Below are 19,752 nucleotides of genomic sequence, written 5' to 3'. Positions count from 1 at the left end.
ACACTGTTAAATTCAAACAACATATATTTAAATTGGGTACAGCAGTGAGGATGACTCAAAAACTGGAAATTAGGATACAATGCCTGCCTTCTCAGAGATAAACTTTGAAATAAGCACATAATAGGTTATAACAGAAATTGACTATCACCTCTAATAGATAAATATTTAAGAGGAAATATGGAATGGACTGTAATGTTATTGAAGTTATTAATATATCCGAGAGGATACATGCATCACTCAGACACAAGGGAGGGGAAGTTATGCAATTATAGAAGGGGCAAAGTTGAGAGCGACAGAAGAAGCTTTCAGCAGTTCTGCGTAAGCATTGTCTAATTAGGTAGTGATTTCTCAGTGATGATACAATTTATCCAGCATTTTCATTACTATTTTGTAGTAGGACAGATTAAACAAAGTTAGTAGATATCTGGATCAAATACAAATTTTGTTTTTGAGTTTGATGCACATCAAATGGCACAAATTGATGACATTTTCTGATAAATTGCCTATTAAAGAAATAAAAATAACAAGAGATTTCCATTCTGTTGTCAAGTTTCCTATTGAACTTTAAAAACGATTTATTATTACTTTTAAAATAATATTACTTTCTCTGCTTAAAAGTCTTCAACAATTCTTCATTGTTTTAATAATAATGCCAGATTTTGAGCCAGAGATTCTATGTTGTTCATAATTTAGTTTTAGCCTAAATCTGTGATCTAAGTCTTTGACTTGTGACCTAGAATATCACAATTGCCCACTATACTCCCAAAGCATCGTTTCATTTTCTCTTCAGTGCTGTGACCAACTCTCCTAAATCTCTGCTTGCAAAATATTATCTCCTTAAAATTAGCTACCAATGACATTCCAAGTCATAACAGAGCCTGAGGCAAAGGGAAAAATCAGCAATACTTGTCCTGTCTTTATTAAAGATATTAATATTTTGTTCATCAGGTTTTTGGGTATTTATATGGATTTTTAGAAAAATATTGCATTAAATTACTGTTTGTCTTGATCACTGAGTTTTTTGATGCCTCATTAAATTTTCCACCTGAGGCTAGAACCTTACTTACTTCACCCTCAAAGCTCTTTCATGAAGACATCCTGATCCTTCAAGTAAAATTTGTCTTGTCTGAATTTGCAGAGCACTTTCTTTCTCTCTCTTTTATAACATACAACGATTCTACTTCTACTATTACCACTACTAGTTCTTAGGCTCACTGAGCTCACCAGAAAGCTAGTAGTATCTTTGTCTCACCTTCACTACTTATCACTCTGATACAGTTAATGCTGTAATACAAAGGGAAGAAGCAATGCATTTCAATGGTAAAATTGAGACTTCACTCTGTTTTCTTCCATTTATTCTCTACTCCTCTTAGAAATATTTTTGTTAAAAGACTCTTTGGAAATATAAAGAGTGACAGGCTGTGAATTCGTCATTCTTTCCCTCAAGAAATACACACTGGGCATATACTACACACCATGTGCTATTCTAAGTGGGGAGTATCCTGCAGGGAATGTGTCAGACACAGTCCCCGAACTCATGGAGGATGCATGCCAAAGTGGGGAAGTTCAAGAATTAAAATATGTCACTGATGGTAATAAGTAATATGAAAGAGGAAGCACAGGGTATAAGGAGGTCTATGGGGGAAATCCTTTAACCTTGGGTGGGTGGGTCTGAACAGAGTTACTTAAGAAAGATAATGTTTGGAACCAGGCTCAGAAACACTCCTGTTTTGCTCCACTGTGACTTGCATATCATGCACTTATTAAGGAATGTTTAAGTAGTTGCTTATCTAGTACCCAATGGCTTCCTTCGAAAAATTAAGAAGACACACACAAAGAGACGAAGAGAGAATCAAATACACAGAGATATTTTCCCATGTTTCATATACCTTAAGTAACTAAACGGCATCTCCAACCATACAATCTAGATAATTGTAGTTTGAACTTTGGCTTTGTTACCAAGAGTAACTACAAATGTAATTCTCTCACAATATGATATTTAAACAGCTCAAGAGAACATGAATCATGCAACCTGCTAATCCTGGAGGTTGGGGTGAGGGGATACGGCTTAGGGAAGAGACTCCTTCTGCTGAAGGGGAAAAAGTCAAAATGAAAACCTAAATAACAACTCAATTTTTTTCTTTCAAAATAAAAGCACCAGTGATAGTTGGAGATTACATATTTTATGAGCTTATTAAAGTTTCTATTTCAAAAAAAACGAAGATGGTTCCTCCTTCAATCTTTCACCATAACCTGTTGTTTAATAACCATGGCACGTCAGGAGCCTTATAAAAAATGCTTTCTTGTCTTCCATAGTGGAAGAAGTCAAGCCCCAGGGATCCTCCCCCTGCCATCCCTGGTGAATGGAGCAAGTCATTAAAGAGGAATTTGAATTGAGAAGCTTTTCATGAGATTTTCTGTCAAGACTTCTAAGTAGTCAGCCAATGAATGGGCCCTTACTTACAAACACAGCCTTGTTGCATGTGGGCTGAGCAAACAGACACCATTGTGGGGACAGGTGGAAAAGAAATATGAATGGACAGTGCAGTTTGCTGCTGTGAAGAATCTCATTACCAAGTGACTTTGTGCATGGCTTCTGTGTCTGGGAGAGGAGCCACCCTTCCAAAGAGCCTGGGCTTTTCCCACGTGCATCTTAAAGATCAGCGACAATAGGAGACACAATTTGAGATTCTTCAGAATGGAAATGTCTTCCCTGCCTCCCTTCTTCCCTTTATTTAAAACACGATTTCATTTTAGAAGTTCAGTCATTATACCATTTTCATGGGGATTAAAAAGGTGAAGTGAAACTATGAAGATTTCCTTTTGGGGAGACTAATTTGGGGAATGGTAATGAGCTGGCCTAAGAGAGACAGAGAGCTTTGTGTCTCCATCACCCACATTCAGACTCATGTCCTTTTATAAGGATTGCATGACCCTTAGGACCTGTAGGTGACCAGCATGAGTGTATAGCCATCAGTTTCAGCAGATCAGCAAATAGGCAGGAAGGAACTTTTCACAACATAGACCTTGAATAAATACTATTGATATAGACCAGGTTCGGGAGAAAGAAGTAAAGTTGCCATCCTGTCCCTCTTTCACCAAAGGTAGCTTGTGGACTTCACACAAGTAACCTTCAAATGACGGGTGTTACTTCCAAAGGTTAAAACTCTGAGGAAGTGCTTTTTTTCACTCTGGAGAAAAACAGACACATTCTGGGGGCTTATTAATACCTGGTGAAAAAAATTTTTGCAACACCATGAGCACTTACAGAACAACACAGCGCTGACTGTTCATTTTTTGGATACCTTTCCCCAAGCAGCTCAGAACCAGCAGTAGAACGTGACATTATCATGTAGCAGGAGTCTGGCTGATCCTGTGCTGTGTCCACTGCCAAGGTGTTTTTGTCATATCTGTCCCCTGGTGTGTGGGGACAGGGGCATCAAAAGCCTATCCACAGTCAGGAAAACAAAACACTCTAAAGAAAGCCCAATCAGACACCAAAAGCTTGGGCCAATATTAAAACCGCAGGTATTCAAAGAGAAGAGATATTCTGATTTTTAAGTTGATTAGTTGGTTTTATCTCTCAGGCCAGCTCCCCTATGCATGCTTGGGTTTACTGAAGAGCAAAAGGCTATTAAAACATAAAAAGAAAACCTGAAAAAAAAAGAAGTTGTTTCACAGGAGACATTGGGCCAAACACAAACGGTGCAGGAAACCCCTACAGATACAACATTACTTTTTTTTTTTTTTTTTTTGAGTCAGAGTTTCACTCTTGTTGCCCAGGCTGGAATGCAATAGCATGAACTCGGCTTGCCACAATCTCCACCTCCCAGGTTCAAGCGATTCTCCTGCCTCAGCCTCCCAAGTAGCTGGGATTATAGGCATGTGCCACCACGCCTGGCTAATTTTGTATTTTTAGTAGAGACGGGGTTTCTTCATGTTGGTCAGGCTGGTCTCAAACTCCCGATCTCAGGTGATCCGCCGGCCTCGGCCTCCCAAAGTGCTGGCATTACACATCACACACCGGGGCTCCAGAGACTCAGCTGCTGCAGAACTCAGCCAAGCTGATGGGAAACATCATTTCCTGGTAGACAAGGTAGCTCCGTAAACGTGGCTGTTGCTGAGTTGCAGTGGAAGAGAAACGCAGCCTGCAGTGACAATGAGAGTGGGGGGTGGGAGTGCTCTCTGAAGCCACACGGGTTGTGCAGTCTGGTGAAATGGAATGGGGATGGTGTCCACTGAGGCACAGGGCTCATTCGCCACAAAAAGCAGCAATTACCATCCACTAAGAAGGCTGAGAAGGGTGAAGAAGATAGCAGATGTTCTGTGGTCTCTGATTTCTTTTTTTGAGCACACAGAAGACACTCCCTGAGTACTTTCAGAATTACATAGCTGCTTCTTTTGGGGTTGAGAATCAGAGAAACAGGGGTTATACCCGGAATATTTCCACGTTACATCTATCAGCCACGAGATTAATTAAAACTCATGTACACACTTCACCCTCTCTCCCACACTCCTACTGTCAAATCTGAATTGAGGTGCAGTACAAGATGACAGGGTTTCTGTGGCAACTTCATTGAAATATATAGAAATTATAAATAAAGACCAATATGTTAACTCCCCATTATAATCTTTCACAGCAGTTGTTAAAAATAAAATCCCTGCACACTTCAAAGCCTCAGTTCCATGCTGAGCTCTTTCACTTTTAGCAGATGAATGCACCTAGGAAAATACAGGCCTAGCAAGCTCAGCTATTCTCCTTTTGACCATCACCCTTACAGCCTTATCTTACATGCTCTACATTTGCTAATACAAGTGAACATCATGTAGTAAATGATGAAATAATTGACTAGTAGTGTAACCTTCGTGCTATCTCACTAGCACCTCCTATCTTCAAAGGCACTTTGATGTGTTCATTTCCTACCTGCCCTTAAATCTTCCCGGCTACTTTGTCTCTATAGCATCTTTCATCCCTCTCTCTCTCAATGAGTTTTATTTCTCATTTCCTCCCAAGGAAAAGACTAGGGTTTCAATGACCATGATTTTAATTTGATACACGAGTATAAGCAGAAAATCTAAAGCAAGTTTGAGCTGCATTAATAGAGGCATGTTGTCTAGACTAAAAGAGGTTTTTTGTTTCTACTTTGTATCAGCCAAAATACACATCTCATCTTGAATATTCTTTTCAAATCACATCACATATTAAAGAGATCAGAACCAAAGAGGAAATGTTTTAAGGAGAAGAATTAGGACTCTCATGTTGCTGTGTGCCACATAGGGCTTAACAAATGTCTCAGACTCAATGTTTCTCTTTCTGGAGAGAAGTCATCTAAGGTTAGAGACTGGATTTAGAGAACCAGACTGCCTGGGTTCCAAAACCACCTCCACCATTTGTTTTTTATAAGATCTGAATCAAATTTTCTAATTTCTGGACAAGCTCTTTGTGTTAGTTTCCTTAACCATCAAACAAGCAAATTACAGTATATTCCTTTCAGGGTTAATGTGAAGATTAAATAAATTACTTCATTCAGCTGCTTAGGAGAACACTTGGCTCTTAACAAGTAATCAAGTGTTAGATATTATTATTAAAGAATATTTGTCTGGCCTTAGCTTAAAAATTAGAGCTTCCTACTAAAGCATTCAGAGCAACCAGTCTAGAAAACTAGAATAAAAAGTGGAAGAAAGCCACAATAAAAAAAAAAAAACAACATTGTATTTATGCCTTTCTGTATTTACATGGACCTGTAATATTTTCCATTTTAAGATAAAAATAAAATTTAAAATATAACTTCGTATACTATCTAAGCAATTTTACACCTGCCTTATAAAACCGTTAGTACACTGGTTCTAATATATTTTTGGCTTTATAGATAGACTGTAGATAAATTTAAAAGACAATGTAGCAATGTAACAAACAACAACCTTCACACACACAAGTATTAATATTATTTCCCACCTTCACTCAGTGCCTAGGCATTTAATTCACATCTACCCTTAGTAAACAAGCAAAGGAGTTCAGTTCTAGAGATTCTTTGAGAAACTAACACTCAACTCACAAACTAGCAGCTTTCTCCAGTTCAGCTTGTGGAGCTGCTGATAACATCAGGCAGTGAAGCTATACCGTGTATTAGAACCACATTTTTTTATATATATATTCATTTTGGACAGTAGTTCTGGAAGCACAGCGATGCATGGTCAAGAAATTGGTTCTCAGTTCTCAGTGCTGATGAGTCTTGCTCATTTTGAGTTTTAGATTTATTTTCTGTATGTCACACTCTTAGCAGAAACCAAAGCAAAAAAACACCATTCAAGCTTCTTCATCATTTTATTGAAAAAAAAAAGAGCAGATTAAAGAGTGGGGAAAAAAAATGAACACTGTTTTATGATCTTTTGATAGTTAATGGAAGTGTTTAGTTAGATCACATAAACTATATATAAAGATAAATCTAACTTCCTCTACTGTATTTTTCAATTGGGACATAAAATACATGTTCCATGTACTTTTTAAGTATTATGAATAACTCAGGCATAAAGTGAGCCATTTTGTAGTAACTTAACCAGGAAATGTATTTTGGCATTTAAGAGTTAAATCACCTCTCTAAACTTGCAGAAATTCCTTGTAGAGGCAGTGATCTAATATTGTATCATTATTTTACCGGTTAGAATAAGTTATTTACCAAATGGTGTTAAATCATATTAGCAAATGTAAAGCATGTAAGATAAGGCTATAAGAGTTATCTCAATCAGGAATTTTAGCTTTCTATTTCTTCTGTCATGTGTCCTAGATCTCACATATAACCCACCCCTCCATTTCCCTGTATTGTGACAATCAGTGGAAGTATGGGTTTCTCTGTCTTATTTACAGCATAAATCCGTGAATATTATCCCACATCATCATTATTGTCTCAGGAGAATATTTGAATTAGAAGGCAGGCATCCACTGAGATAGCAAGAGCTCAAAGACTGACACATTTTGTCAATTAACAGAAGCTTTAACGCTCGTTGACAGATGAATCCCTATGCCCCTCTATTGATATACGGAATCTGTTTTTCCTCTTTTTTGACAAAGTGGATGACCAAAAAAAGAGAAAGAAACCAGGAATCAGCCAGTTTGATTATGTTTCCTTCTTGGGTTTTCTGTCTTTCCCATACCCCCTGCCTACCTAATTTTCTATATTCTACATTCTCTTAAATGGCCCAGTCTATTTCTAATCCCTTCAAAATGCTGCCATTTACTCTGCTTTGGAACTTATTTTCACTGCTCCTGAGACTTTCAAAAATATATTCTCATGAACCATTTTAAGAATCAAAGGAGTTAAACCAGTTTTATGAATTCTATACCAGTACAGAGTAATGTTTAGGAATTCCGATTATTGAACAACTTGCCTTCAACTCTCAGATGTGTTACTAGTTCACTACGTGATCTTAAGAAATTTGCTGAACATTTCTGCATTTCTGTGTCTCTCTGTGAGAATTTCTGTATTAATTTCATATGAATTGATGTGATTAGTGCCCAGCATATAGTGACCTTAGCTCGATAAATGTCAACTATGATTATTATAACCAGATGGGTTTTCTGTGTTGTACTACAGTTCAGGTCTCCCTGGATCATAAGGAAACAGTAGAAGTACATACTAACGAAAACATAAAATAGAATGGTAAAGTTTTTCATGACCTCATTGGCCACCATGGGCCTCAGCTCTCCCAAAGTTGGGACGAGCAGCAGAGTCGCAAGTAACAAAGAAGGAAAACGTCTGGTTTCCTTAGGGTTAGCAACCTTAGGCCTGACATGTATATTTCTCATGGAAAAGGTTTGAGTTTTGGTTTTATTGACAGTATACATAAAACACTTCCATTAATGAGAGTCCACATCAGACATCACAAGTAGTAGCCTATGTTATGTCAAGACTGGGGCCATTTTGCAGTGGTCCTGGACTAATACACTGTAATAAAGGCAGTAATTAACTTCCTGTCTTTCTGATCTCACAGAAATTCAGCAGCAAAGTAAGAGAAGACCTTTGGGACTCAGGATAAGTATGTTTAGGGTATGTTAGATACATATGCCTCTTATCCTCCAGTTCTTCAAATTGGCAGTAGGCCAATTCCAGGGTTGGTTAAATTAAGAAGTTCTGTCTTGTTTTCAAAGGCATGGGAGTTTTCCATCTCTCCACTTCTCCTTCCTCAACTATTCAAGGCTGTTTCTTCTCATCGGTGTATTGAACCAACAATGTCTAGCAAACAATAGTGTTTTCAATGTGTTAATTTTAATTAATGAAGAAAATAATGAGCAAAAGATTCTACATGGCCAGACATCATCTACTGTCACTTTGTCTAGAATTGGATTATAACACTGGCAACAGAATTGAACCACCATATTTGGTTTACCCTTATTACTGGGAATGGCCACCATTCCAAGTACACTGGAGGATGAACACCTTAACCAAATCAGGACTCTGCCAGAAAGAAAAACAAATGCATATTGAATGTTGGTAGGTATGTTTTGTCTGCCACTCTTGAGACAGTGCTCATTTACGTAGTCATTCGGGGATAGAGATAGTACTTAGAATACAAATAATTGTTAAAGAGTCTATACTTGGCCCTATTAATATTACCATTAATTTTATTACTGTTATTAACAGATGGGCTTTAAGACTACAATAGAATTAAAGTATATGAAACAAGCAATTTAGAAAGTGGTATATTTGTGATTTATTCTGTGATCCAGCCATGCATTATCACAAACCTAAAAATTTGATAAATTATTTAGTGGCCTGAATGTAAAGGAAGGTTCTCAAGGTTCTTAGTAGCGCTACTCTGACATTTTTTTTTTGCAATCATATTATTAGCCAAAAATTGTCCCAGTATCTATTCATTTATTCAAATAAAAATATAGTTTTCCTTGTCTATCTGTTAAATATATAAATAATTTTGGGTATATTGGCCTTAAGAGACACTAATGCCTTGATAGACACTGTTTCCTTCTTTGAAGTCCAAGGGACTTGGGAATAGATTGAGGTGAGGGGCTGGGGGTGGATTGGGAAAGGGTAGAAAATGAAGAAATAAACACTTAAAACACAAAATAAGAAAAGGTGGAGAATGAAGGAATAAATACTTAAAATACACAATCAGGAGAACAAATAATGTGGGAGTATTGCTGAATTCCTCTAAATCCAGATTTTTAAAGTTGCCTTTGAAAGCCTAAAGTTAAGCTTCATTGTATATAGGTGTCAGTTAAGTTTAGCCTATGAAGGAAAAGTGAAATAACTATTATAATAATGTTAATAAACGCTTATTGATCACCTAATATGTTCTAGGCACCGTTAGTTGATATTCACTTAAGTTTATAAGCACAATTCAAGATTGATATAATAATTGTCAGTTTTATAGAGAGTTTAAGTATATAATAACAATGCTTTCTGGCACTGTTATAAAAAGACTCAACACTGCAATTAAGCTTGAGAGACCCTCTTGAGCTATCTGTATAAAAACTATAATTTCACACCACATGTTCTCACTCATAGGTGGGAACTGAACAATGAGATCACTTGGACACCGGGCAGGGAACATCACACAGCAGGGTCTGTTGCAGGGTGGAGGGTTGTGGGAGGGATAGCATTAGGAGAAACACCTAATGTGAATGAGTTGATGGGTGCAGCAAATCAACACGGCACATATATACCTATGTATCAAACCTGCACGTTTTACACATGTACCCTAGAACTTAAAGTATTTAAAAAAAAAAAAAAAAAACACTATGAGAAAAGAGGACCCCAGCTACAGTATAAAGCTGGCTGACTCATAAGGAATTTTCACTCTCCTGGAAAACTTCATTTTCAAAGGCATGTTTAAACTATCTAGTGCATATGTCCTGCTTGTCACTGTGTCAACAATTTGCCATAACTGGACTGATCTTGAGCAAACCATTTAACCAACTGAATTCTCAATGTCATAACCTACAAAATAAGACCAACTTAGTTGCTCCATATATTCTACAGGTTATGTGGAAGGTTAAATAAAAATTTCTAATAGGAAAAGAATAATCTTTGGAGCCAAATTGTACTGGATTTACTAGTTCACTCATGAAAAAAAAAGTGCACTGAGATCATCTGTGATCATGAGCAACTTGAGTCTAGTTTTCATCTGTGTTACAGGTATATCAATACCTACACTTGGTTGCCAGTTTCCAAGATGGTCTCCAAGGACCATCATCTTCTGGTATTCATGCCATTGTGTAGACCCCGCCCATATTATACAGGGATGACAACTGTAACCAATAGAATATTGCAAAAGTGACTATGGGGGATTTTAGAGGTTAGTTCATAAAAGACATTGCAGCTTTTATTTTGCTTGCTTGAATTGTTTGTTTTGAGGGAAAACAGGTGTCATGTCATGAGGACATTTAAGTAGCTCTATCAAGAGACTCTCATGGAGAACTGAAGTATCCTGCCAACCGTCAACACCAGCTTCCCAGTCATGTGGGTAAGTCACCTTAGAAGTGAGTTCTCCAACCCCAGTCAAATGCTCAGGTGAATACAGTCCTCGCCAACTTCTTAACTTCAACTTCATGAGAAACTCCAAGTCAGAACTACTCCTTAAGCTGCCCTTGCATTGTGACTCACAGAAACTATTAGGGAATGAATGTTTATGATTGTAGTTTTAAATCACTAAGTTCTGAGCAAGTTTGTTAATCAGAAAGAGATAGTTGACATGAGAAAACAAGCCCACGAAGATAGTCATTGTGAGATTTAGAGATAATATCTGTATGCGTAACTATGAACCATGTCTCCACACACAGTGAGAGCTCAATAAATAGATGTACAAAGGAGCTGGATCTTCATTATAAATGTTATCACTAAGACACAACATTAATTTAAATATGTTTAATGCAAACTTTAATTTGCTGAATGCCTACTCAAAAGCCATTTATTTCTTTTCCCCTAAATAATGCACTAGAATTTTGTTATGGGACCTGTGTATACTTCAGAGCCTAGGATCTTCAGGGCCAGTGAACCTCATGTCCAGATCCAAGGGAATATTCTTGGAAACAGTAATTAGCTCAGGAGTATACATGTGACCAAAGACGGTATAGTCTTTTTTACAATGAGAATGCTGTGCTCTTTCTCTACAACTGGGAGTGACTACGGGTAACAGAGTTTTTTCAGCCAATAAATGAAACCAGTAAAAATCTCTGAATGGCAAAAAAAAAAAAAAAAAGCAGAAATAAATTTTTGGTGATTATTGATTAAATCTATTACACATGAAGCCTACCCTATCTTTGGACTTCACAATTATGAGAGCAAGGGCATTCATATTTTTTTCCATTACAATCCTGATTGTTTAAGGCATTACATTAAAAAGAAGTACATCTAAATAATTACAATCCTGATTGTTTAAAGCATTACATTAAAAAAAAGTACATCTAAATAATTTATGTGATTTCTGTATTTCTATTGCATCTATTTTTATATATTACCTACAAGAATCAAAAAGTTTATTTTAAGCATTGCAAGTCTCATTTCTCAGAACTTCAACTCTATTCGTCTGAATTAAGGATCTACGTTCTGATTCATTTTGTAGAACTTCTTATATGTAGAGCTATTGTTTCTTATCCCCTTGCTTTCTTATCATAATTATACTTTGCTAAATCTCCATCACTGTATCTGCCATGCGTTGTAATAAGAAAAGCTATTGCTAATTCAGAAAAGAAAGCAGTTACTTTAATACTTGACAGGTAGCAACCACTCTGTATCAGAATTCACCACCACTCTCTTTTTCCCCACATTCATTCACTTGAAATAAATTTCTGGAATTTGGCCTTGTCAGCAAGAAATGAAACCACAAGACTGGTTCCAAGAGAACTGGCAAAAAAACTGTGCTGGGTGTGCAGAGTCAGAAATCACTGACTCCTGTTGTGTGACCTTGTGGGAAGTTACTTCTCCCAGACACTCGAACTCATTAACTTCAGAACTGGGATCCTGCAAAGGAGCCAACAGTCCCCTTTTCTCTACACAGTTATCTTGATCTCAGAAGTCAGCTCACTGCCCTCCTGATAGACAGCTCAGCACAGAGGAAAGAATATTGGTTTCTGTATTAAATTCCCAGCTTCACTCCAAATTAGTTAGATCAGGTCAGCCTGGGTTCAGTTCTAGTTTCCTTGAAGTATGGCTATCATACTTCGGACATACTTAGGACAAGTCATTTAACCTTGATAAGCCACTGCTTTTTTTTTTTTAACCTTAAAATGAGAAAGAATAATATCTACTTCAAATGATAAGTGGAAATTAAAATGAGATTATGCATGTTAACTTTTACAGTCAAGTTTTATGTGGAATACATGAGAGTTTCTTTCCCTTCTTTTCTATTCCCATATTTCCCTAAGGATAACATTTAAAATTAACTTACTGAAAAACTACAAGGAGTATAGAAATGTTTTAAGAAGAAATATTAAATATCACCCTACTTGCATTCCCTCTCACTCCTCTCTTTACATCCACATTCCATACCCCACATGACCTTCATTAGAACTTCTGTGCACTTCCGTGCAGACTATTTCCCTATAGTTAAAGTAGTCCATTTATTTTTATTTGTATCATTATTATTGTTGTCATCATTCAGTAATATTAAGGACCCATCATTTGGAGGAACAAGGGACTGGTGGCAGGAAGGACAAGACTAAGTAACATAATAGACAATGGTTTGGGGGTGTTTTTCCTGCTATTTTTTAAGTTTCCAAGACTCTCATAAATAGTAAACATATATAATTTTTCTGGAAGACAATGTATCGTCATCTATTGAAAGCTTTAACAATATATTAGCATTTTGAAAATGGTAAGTCAATTTCCAGGAATTCATCCCAATCAAATAATTAAACATGTAAGCAAAGATTCAGCTATGAGGATATATGGCATAAAATTGCCCATAGAATTAAAAAAAGGAAAAAAAGGCATATTCCTAATAATAAGGAATAATTTCAGTGAAAAGTGACATGCATTCAACAGAATACAATAGAAATAGGAAAGTCATGCTGCAGAAATAATATTGAACAACATAAAGAGAGGCCCATTGTATATTATTGGAAAAATCAAGTTATGAAACTATATATATATAGCATAATCCCATTTTGAATATTTCCCAAAGAAAAATGATCAATGAGAATGGGTATTTGCTAAAAAGATGATACATTAATATGTTAACAGTAGATATTTTTAGGTGTAGATTTTATGTAACTATTTTCTTCCCTTAACTAATTTCTGGTTTCTGGTTTTGTTTTTGTTTTTTATCTACAATGTAAAAGTTATCATTTTTATGTCATACTACCTATCTCCTTGACCTTACCTGCTAGTGCAAGGGAATACATATTGATAGAAACACAACAAATTCTATCGTATTGGACTTAATTAGCAGAGATTCCAGCATTGTCTCCAGATTTCTTTCGCAATTTTTCCCTCTTCTCATAAGAGATTGAAGGTGGGGATTTTCAAATATGATCAGAACTTCTATCTGTGGCACCGTGTCTCTCCCTCTGTTCCACTATCTACTTTTCTCACCGTCCCTCAACTCTGTGCCCACTTTTGCTCTGAGGTGCATCTGTTGCTCCTCCAGTCACTGGTGACCTTCTCTTGAACACTAATCATTTGACAACTTTCTCCCTTTGGCTTTTTGTAATAAGCTCTTTCCTAGATATTTCCCACTGTGTGTGTTTGTGGTTATGTATATGTGTGTCTGTGTTTGTGTGTTTATTACACTAACCTCTCCTTTTCATAGAATAGAAATTACAGAAGAAAAAAAAAAAGCTGGTGAGATTGCAGTTAGTTTGGGTGTCACACACAACCTCACATTGTAGCTCATGGATATTGAACACTCCGAATTTGCCACTAATTTTTTCACACTACCTTAATTTGCTTACTATTTTCTTCAGGGGACCAAATTTTAACAATCAGGTCCCTTTGGTGTCTGAACATAATGGAACCCCAATTTAAGAACAAGTTATCATACTTCCCCACAGATTTGTAGAGCCACAGAAAGTCAGAAGATGTGGCTGGGCACCAGTTTTAGATCTCGCATGTTCTGTGGCCGTCTTGAAGCCGCTCGTCTGACAGCATGTAAAGGATTTCTGTGAGAACCTAAAGCCACATGATGCCACATGGACTTCATCTATGAACCAGGAAAGTTATGTTACTAAATAAGAAGAAAATTTAACTAAGTAGTATCAGCAGAACATTTCTGTCAAGATAACATAAAATGCTGTATAGAAACTACACTTAATTTAAAAGAAATTAAAAATCTATATTTAAATCTGCCAAGGGTTAACCACTGGAAAATCAATTCATACTTATGATTATTAATATCCACATCTGTTACATGAAGCATTCTTGTGGTCAGACTTTAAAGACTTTTCTAGGTTGGAAGAAAATGGTCTTTCCAGAATGAGGCAACAAGTTGCCACAGTCTATATTTTTCAACAAGCCAAATGAATGAAATGCATTCTATATATCATAATTGCCAACTAAGGTTTTGTTTGTTTGTTTGTCTTTTTGTTTGTTTGTTGAGACAAGGTCTCATTCTGTCACGCAGGCTGGAGCATCATGGCACAATCACAGCCCATTGCAGCCTCGATCTGCCAGGCTCAAGCAATCCTCCCACCTCCCAAGGTGGCTAGTCTTAGGAACTGGAACTATAAGCACACAGCACCACGCCTAGCTAAGTTTTGTATTTTTTGTAAATATGGGGTCTTCCTATGTTTCCCAGGCTGATCTGGAACTCCTGGGCTCAAGGGATCTTCCTGCCTCAGCCTCCCAAAGTGCTGGGATTACAGACATGAGACACCATACCCAACCATTGCCAAATAAGTTTTGGTTTGGGACTTTCATTTTTAAAGAGATATGTTTAAATGTATGAAATTATTTTAATATGTTTTAATATAGAAACCAAAATAAAAGTAATGTAGTATATATATTTCAAATGTCAAGAGTAAAATCATTTAAATAAAAAATAGGATCAATAAAAATGGAGGGGAGCACAGTGAGACAGATACAAAAAGTATAGAATTTTGACTATAGTAACCAATCTGTCTTTTTATTTATCATATGTACTCCAAGTATTGATTGAGAATACAAATAGAATCCAATTTATATACTTATTCTTGGCTAATACTCTAAATAAAATAAAAATCTGTGCAAATCTGCAACTTTAAATAGTGGTTTTGTTTTAAATAAGAGATGTTTCATATGAAAGAGGCATTTTATATGAAAGAGGTGTTTCATATGAAAGCTTCTTCAAATGCTAGATTCACAACTGACCATAACTATGATTTAGCAGATGGTAATCCACATTTGAAGACATAGAAGAAAGAAAAACTTCAATAAGGCATCAAATCTTGTGAAAAATAGTTTAGCATCTCATAGTGAAAAGGTCAAGGTTTTTTTCAGATGGTGACTCACTCCTGATTCTGTGAAAAATACTTTCAATAGAATAGTGATTTCCATTTCTGTCTAAATAGATGTCTATGGTACATTACACTGGTCCTTTTCATCAGCTCCACATACACACACACACACTTGCCAAAATAAGTGGTCTAGCTAATTTTAGTGTTATGAAAAATGACTGTTTTCCCAAATCAGTTCGACCTCCATATTTTTTAGTTACTGCACTAGTTTTCTATTGCTGAATAACTAAGACAAGCTTAGTTCCTTAAAGAAAGAAAACACACTCATTTATTACCCCTTGCTCTTTTTTCCATGAACCTGTGGCTATTTATTTGCATGTATCAAAGACCGGCAGAGTTAAACTTGGTCCTCTGCTCAGGGGCTCACACTCATAGTATGAGATGTCTGTCTTTATATCTGACGCTCTGGGGAAGAATCTACCTCTCAACACATTCAGATTGTTGGCAGAATTCAGTTCTCTGTGATTGTAGGAATGAAGTCCTCTGTTCCAGGCTACTAAGCAACTCTCAACTCCGAGAGACTGCTTACAGTTTCCTGCCATGGGACTTCTTATGGGTCTTTTTACAATATTGCAAGCAACAGCAAGTTTCCTCATGTAGAGTTGTCTTCATACTTCAGATTCCCCTGCTGCTTCTTCTGCTATGAGTTGGAGAAATTATCTGCTTTTTAAAAGTTCCTACAATTAAACTAGGCCCACTCTAATAACTTTTCCCATCTTAAGGTCAACTGATTAGTAACGCTAATTACATCTGTAAAATCCTTTTATGCCATGTAATGTAAAAATAAAAAGCACAGAATAAAAACAAAGGGCAGAGATCATATTCATAGTGTAGGATTAGGGTGAGAAATTTTGGGATGGTCATCTTAGAATTCTGCCTTCCACAATAATTACAGTCCAAGTAAATTCAATTCTACCTAAAAATAAAAATCCTCATAGTTTTACACAATTCTAAGACAAATTTTTTGAGTGATTGCCCAACATGCTACTTTTAAGGAAAATTTTAGTTTCTAGGACTACTGTCTGATAGACTTATTCAAGAACCAGAAAACTGCTTCTCAATTTCAAAAGGACTATAGAATTCAACTAATTCTATCTCTCAAATCTGCACTCTTCAACTTCTCTTGGGAATATAATAATAATAATAATAGCTAAGAATTCTTAATGAATTATCTTGTGCCAGCTACTGTTTGCAGTGTTTTGTCTGATTTCACTCATTTAATCCCAGTAATGAGACCAGGGTAGATACCACTATTATCAAAATTAACAGTATTTTATATGAGAAGAAAGTTGGGCCTAGAGAATTTGTCCAAGATCACCTACTTAGTAATTGGGAATAGCATCAGAATAACCAGCTATTCCCAGTTACTAGTTAGATGATCTTGGACAAATTACAGCAAAGGAATAGCCTGTGTGCACTCCCAAGCCCACATATCTAAACTGTTTATATTAAACTGTTTTTTTTTTCCCCAGATGGAATTTTACTCTTGTTCACCCAGGCTGGAGTGCAATGGCGTGATCTCAGCTCACTGCAACCTCCACCTCCCGGGTTCAAGCAATTCTCCTGCCTCAGCCTCCTGAGTAGCTGGCATTACAGGCAACTGCCACCATGCCCAGATAATTTTTCTGTTTTTACTAGAGATGGGGTTTCACCATGTTGGCCAGGCTGGTATGGACCTCCTGGCCTCAGGTGATCTGCCTGCCTCGGCCTCCCAAAATGCTGGGATTACAGGTATGAGCCACCACACCTGGCCTTATGTTAAACTGTTTCCATGAGGCAAGACTATGCAGTATTTCCCTCCATTCCACTTCTGATGAAAAAAAGTTCAAGATATCACAAGATACTCTATTATGATTTTTCTCATGCATAATTGTTACAAAAATTATTTTCCCTCACTTTGAACTTATATTTTGTGAATACCACTAATTTGTATAGGTTTACCCTCTGCAAAATTGTAATGCTCAATCTTTATTTTTTTTTCTCAACCCAGTTTTCCTTTAAGATTTTAAATCACCTATCAACATTCCCTTACGTGTTTTATTCAGGCCAAATTTTCTCAGCAACTTCAATAGTTTCCCAGTGGAGAAAGCACCAAAATCTTTAGTAATATAAATAGTGCATAGTTAATCCTGAAAATATAATACCTATCTGTCTTCAATTGTTTTTTGTGGTGTCTAATGCAACCCAAAATTAAAATTCTTATAAAGATTATGAAAAACATATGGGTGTCAATCATCATAGATCAGGATATGCTGCAGTGTAACCACCCTCTGCCAAATCACTTAATACATTAAAGTGGATCTTTTTTGAGTTACCTATTCAGCCTAAGTCGGAAGAGGGCTCTGATCATCACAGTTACTCAGAAGAGAAAAGGTTGAGGGGGCACCATGTGAACACCTGCTTCCACGATTAATAGGACAGGTAGAAATAAGTGCAGCATAGTTTTGCACTGGTAATTCAAACTCCTTCCTTGGATGTGACACATATATACACACATGCACACACACACACGTTATTTATTCAAATGCATTAACCAAAGAACATTACCTGGTCCTGGCTAACCACAAAGAGGGTCTGAGAAGCACAGTCTTTTCATAATAACTGAAAGAAAGAAGAAAAATAAAATAACAAATATAAAGAAAATAATATTATCTGACATCATAATATGCCAGACGATATTGCAATACAAATAGCTCTTTAATGATTTCCAAAGTGTGGAAAGTGTTCTGTTTAAAAACATTTACATCATATCATTGAATTTATTTTACTCTATTGCCCCCAGTGATCTGAACACCCCCGTTTATACCACCGAATGTCACATCAGTATTGATGACAACTATATCACTGCATTCCTCTTAGTTACCTACCTGAGAAATCTACAAATTCAGATGCCTTTCAGACTGCTGTTCTCCAATCTTTTCCAAGAGAAATGATCAGAGAGAGCTGAAATCAAGATAAAATAAATCTATACAAGTTTTCTGATTTAAAGAATATATTAAAGTTACAGGAAGAAAGGAAATGAGACTAGGAATCATCACACACTGCTATACCACATATGCCATATTGCATTGTGATCAACACCAAGTGAAGAGAAAAGCAAACTTTTTCTGCGAATGACAGTTCCTTTCTTCCAAATCTGAAATACATTACAAAATCCACTTACAGGAAAATAGGATTTGCTGAATGTTACTCAGCCATTCCCTATGCAGTCTGTTAGCAATATACCTAACTAAAATTGCAAGAAATCAATAAGCTTTCCATATGACACTGCTCACACTGGCAGGACTGAAGCTCATCTTACATCTGAGAGAATTACTATGGCTAGAACCCGGTGTATGACTCAAAAGAAAGATTTAAAAAGAAGTCTGGCTCACTGATTAAGGAATAAAAATATAAGTTTGGGAGATGGGTTTATATCTTAAAGGCAAATATGAAAGCAAGTATTGTATTTTTAAAATTATATTTTATATAAGGGGACCATTTCATTTTAATTGAATCTCTGAACCAGTCACAACATAAAAAGCAAATAAAATACAAATTTCATTTTGATATTAAAAGTACTTAGATATTTTTGAACATTAAAATAATGTTTTTTAAAATGTGATCTGTGGACCACCTTGACCAGAATTGCCTGGAGAATTTGTTTAAAGTGCAGACCTCAAAGTCTCACCTTCAAATTAAAACATCCCTAGGAAATATGTCTTCATGCTAATGTTAAAAACACTATTTTAGGCTGGGTGCGGTAGCTCACGCCTGTAATCCCAGCGCTTTGGGAGGCTGAGGCAGGCGGATCACCTGAGGTCAGGAGTTCAAGACCAACCTGACCAACATGGAGAAACCCAGTCTCTACTAAATATACAAAATTAGCTGGATGTGGTGGTGCATGCCTGTAATCCCAGCTACTCGGGAGGAAGAGGCAGGAGAATCCCCTGAACCCGGGAGGCAGAGGTTGCAGTGAGCTGACATCATGCCATTGCACTCCAGCCTGGGCAATAAGAGTGAAACTCCATCTCTAAATAAATAAATAAATAAATAAATAAATAAATAAAAGTACTATTTTAGGAGGAAGAGGAGTTGAAACTATAGCAAAAAAAATTTTTAGAGACATGGGCATCATAGGGATAATAATCCTTCAGTGAATTTTTGTAAGGTTTGAATGACATGTTTTCTGTAAAGCACTTATAATGGCACCACACAATCTCAATAAATGTTTAGGGCTTTCTAAAATGTTCTCCAGACAATTAGGACTGGTGTTCTGTTGCAAGACCCAAAATTGTCATAAAGCCTAATGTTGATGAGATTAAAAG

At 36.5% G+C, this 19,752-nt stretch overlaps 1 protein-coding gene across 9 annotated transcripts in view; it reads right to left on the bottom strand.

Moving 5' to 3' along the window:
- Window positions 1-19,752, bottom strand: part of LRRC4C (leucine rich repeat containing 4C) — a 1,316,491-nt gene that overhangs the window by 1,158,651 nt on the left and 138,088 nt on the right. For 8 of the 9 annotated variants that reach the window (XM_050758335.1, XM_050758338.1, XM_050758334.1 and 5 more), the window contains one exon: window positions 17,993-18,046. The exons of the other annotated variant lie outside the window; for it this stretch is intronic. The gene's annotated coding sequence lies outside the window, so the exon portion shown is untranslated. The remainder of the gene's footprint in view (window positions 1-17,992; window positions 18,047-19,752) is intronic. 9 annotated transcript variants of the gene reach the window in all.

This window comes from Macaca thibetana, chromosome 14 (assembly GCF_024542745.1).
Source record: "Macaca thibetana thibetana isolate TM-01 chromosome 14, ASM2454274v1, whole genome shotgun sequence".
Taxonomy (NCBI): domain Eukaryota; kingdom Metazoa; phylum Chordata; class Mammalia; order Primates; family Cercopithecidae; genus Macaca; species Macaca thibetana.
This window is presented reverse-complemented; position numbering and strand designations above follow the sequence as displayed.